Genomic DNA, 3,841 nt, shown 5'->3' on the forward strand with positions numbered 1-3,841 from the left:
TTGCCAATACGATAAGCCGAGTGGGCGCCCCGGCTGCGATTTTGTTTGAAGTAATGGCAATTCTTGTTTTACCTATGCACTCTCAACTTCTTCCCTTTAGATTTGACACTTGATTGACGTCCCTCATTGCCTTTTGTAGCCAATGTCAACACTTTAATTAGCTCTTTTTCATTTGAGATCATATCTAAAGTGGAACTCTTACAACCATCTCCTTTTACGCGGTAGACTTGCTCAACCACCTCCTTATTCTTCCTTATGCTCTGGACCGATTCTTTTTTATTGAAACGGTCTTGAACATATGACTGCTCATTGAACGTTGGTCTTCTTCGAGCTGCATAATAATGGCGAGATGGTTTAAAATAATATGGAGAATGTGCCCTTCTATCATACTTGTCCCATGATGGATATGGATTTACGTGAGCATAGGGCGGCATCCACGACATTGGCATTGGCGGCCCAAAATAAGGATATGAACAAGTTGCATTCAAATTCTCTTCTTGCCAATATTGATCCTTGGATTTGCGCCTAAGGGGTGATCTTGATGCTTTTGCATTAGTTGGCCGATAAGCACTGTTCTCCTCACTTATCTTCTGATATTTTTCCAATAGTTGCGCGAAAGTGACTTTCGGCTTTTTACCATTGTGCTTACGTCGGCCTTTGTTTTCTTTGGTTGTGCTTGCACCGATCTTTGAATTTTCTCATTGCCCCCCAGTCCTTGGCGTCTCCATTGTAGCTTCTATGGAATTCTCGCCCTCAAGATTATGTTCATTATGCTCTTCAACAACTTCTTTACTTGAAAGCTTGATCCCACCACCTGCAGTTTTTACCTTCTCTTTAAATGGATGGGCTTGAAGTAGCTGATGCAAAAACATTTTACCATTGGGACCAATTGGAATAGACTTGTCATCTCTTGGTGACTCAACAAATTTCAATCGTCCTTTATCAATGGCCGATTCAACTATTTGACGAAACATGTTGCAATCCTCAATACTATGCTTGAATGAATCATGCAACTTACAATGAATTCGTCCTTGGATAGATGGCTTGACATGGTGATCAAGAATTCTAATATAATTATTTTTCAACAACAAATCAAAGGTTTGATCACACATGTTTGAATCGAAGGTATGCATTTTGTTTTCTAGCCGATCTTGGTGTGTGAAAAACTTTGGATGTAAGCAAATGAATGGTTCAGATTTAGAATCTCCCCATTCGGCTATGCATTGTGTTTTGCACTCTATCTCCGATGTCTTTTGGTAAGATATAATATTAGCATCGGATTTCTCAAAATAATTTAACCTTGACTTTATATTTTTGAAACGAAAATAGATAGAATACACATGTCTCAATTGAGACCATGCGTAAGCCAAGTATGAAGCAAGCAAAGCTACCCAATTAGATATGAACTTTAAATAAAGCAATGGGAGAAGCTTAGGCTGCAATAATAAGTCACTATTGGTCTCTTCGAATGGTACAATGTATTGACCGATATGCTTTGTAACAATTTTATTGCGAATAAGTAAATTACCCTTCATCATTGGTCTTTCAAAATTACTTACGAGATTTTTCCTAATATATGCATCAACAATAATGCTGTGACCGTCACCCCTTAGGTATATAAGGGTAGGGGGATAGATGAACACGAAAAAGTAGTAGATGTGTTTGTTCGATTGTGTGTTGTTCAATCGACCGTCACCTCTTAGGTATATAAGAGGCGGCTAGACTTACCGTGCAAGAAAAAGGCTTGGATTCACGTCCAAAACCCTAGTCAATTTTGGATTGGTTTTGTCCGAACTTTCCAAAACTGTTCGGTTTAAAACTAGCGGCACATTGCAGGTCTTTTTTGAGGTGGTAAACATCCTTGGATGGAAACAAGCCCAAAAGCAATCTTGACCGTTTCGACGAGACAAACAACTTTCATGCTGAACATTTTTTGATCGTAGGTCATCTTGAGAGTCAAATCGCTCGCATAAAACAGTCTATTATTCGCGCTACCCATCAGACAGGGTGTCTGGTGAGGCGCGCCATTTTTTGCCTCCTGACAGGGCTGTATTCCGATGGCTCACACTATTTCATACAAACTTGGATTGGGACGATTTGTATATCAAAATCATCCGTTTCGACGAGACGAAGACAATTCATGTAGAAAGTTTTCTCATACGAGGCCATCTTGGGGGCATAATCAGCCGAATAGTGTTCTAATACAAAATCTCAGTACTTCGAACACAACTTCAGCCTTAGAGATGAGACCGGATGACTATGGACCAAATATCAAAGTTTCTCCTTTTGAAGATACAAAACATTATCACTTTGAGCACTTTTCCATTGAGGCCTTCTTAATTATATTTTCGACCATGTCAAAATCTGGTGTCAACAAAATGTTCTCCTCCTCAGCTCCAAAAGATTGATTGAATTCATTAATTCGTTAACAAACCCTTGTTCCGAGAGAGGCATCCAATGTTGCAACCCCAACACAATGGGCAGTGACTCTACAACTACTCTGTTGTTTCACAGGTACTATTGCAAGTATTAAATTTGATCAATGCGTAATTTCATTTTGATTTGTACATTGGTCAGTCCCCTAGCGATTCTTTGTCGTAAACTCTTTTTGTACTTTGATTTGTTTTTGTTCTTGCTACAACTTAAGACCATCATGTCATATTAGCTTACATTACCATTTTTAAGAGACACATGATCATGTCTTAGGGCATAGCCTTCCCTAATTTCATATTAGATATCTCGTCTCATAGTTTATTCGTCATAAAGAAAAGTTGTTCTCGCTGGGCTATTATCTTAATTATTCTATTGCTAATTTAGGAACTTTGTGGTGTGCACCAAAATAGCTTCACGGGGATATGCCTAATGGGATTTTTAATTATCTCGGCGCTTTTTGAGGCTTTTTTGATTCTGCTCCGTTGGTTGATGCAATTGAAGGGATGAGGGAGTGCTTCCTCGCCAAGCTCATTGTGGAGTGTGGCGTCGGGTCATTGCCAAGGTCATCTTTCTTTTTTTTGAAATTGCCTGCTTAAGCTGGGTTGTCGTGGATGTTGTTGCTTCTTGTTGCTTGCTCTATTCATTCTAGGCTGTGATACGTTGCCAATCTATCTATATTTTTTGTTCCATGATATTATAGTATCAATCTTGGATGTTTTATATAACTTTTTGTGGTATTTTATACTCATTGCCAAGTGACAAGTGCCAGTTGTTATTTTATGCTTGTTTTTGGTTTTCCAGGAAATCAGTATCAAACGGAGTCCAAACGGTACGAAACTTTTAGATGATTTTTCTGGACAAGAGAGACCCTACAAGATTCGGGAGGAGACCAGACGATAAGTGAGGAGATGGCAAGGCAACAGGGCGCGCCCTGATGCCTTGTGGGCCCCTTGTTCCACCTCTATAAATTCTCTAAAATCGGGAAACCAACAGAGAGTCACCCTAAACACTTTTTCTGTCGCTGCAAGTTTCTGTTCTTCCGTGATCTCATCTGGAGGCCTTTTCCGGTACTCTGCCGAAGGGGGAATCGATCACGGAGGGCTTCCACATCATCCTTGCTGCCTTCCGATGATATGTGAGTAGTTTCCCACAAACCTATGGGTCCATAGCTAGTAGCTAGATGGCCTCTTCTCTCTCTTCGATCTTCAATACAATGTTCTCCTCGATGTTCTTGGAGTTCTATTTGATGTAATCTTCTTTTGCGGTGTGTTTGTTGGGATTTGATGAATTGTGGGTTTATGATCAGATTATTCATGAATATTAATTTAGTCTTCTCTGAACTTTATTATGAATTATAGTTGTAGATTTGTATTTTTCTCCAATTTATCCATTTGGCTTGGCCATCTAT

Source organism: Triticum aestivum, chromosome 7A, assembly GCF_018294505.1.
Source record: "Triticum aestivum cultivar Chinese Spring chromosome 7A, IWGSC CS RefSeq v2.1, whole genome shotgun sequence".
Lineage (NCBI taxonomy): Eukaryota > Viridiplantae > Streptophyta > Magnoliopsida > Poales > Poaceae > Triticum > Triticum aestivum.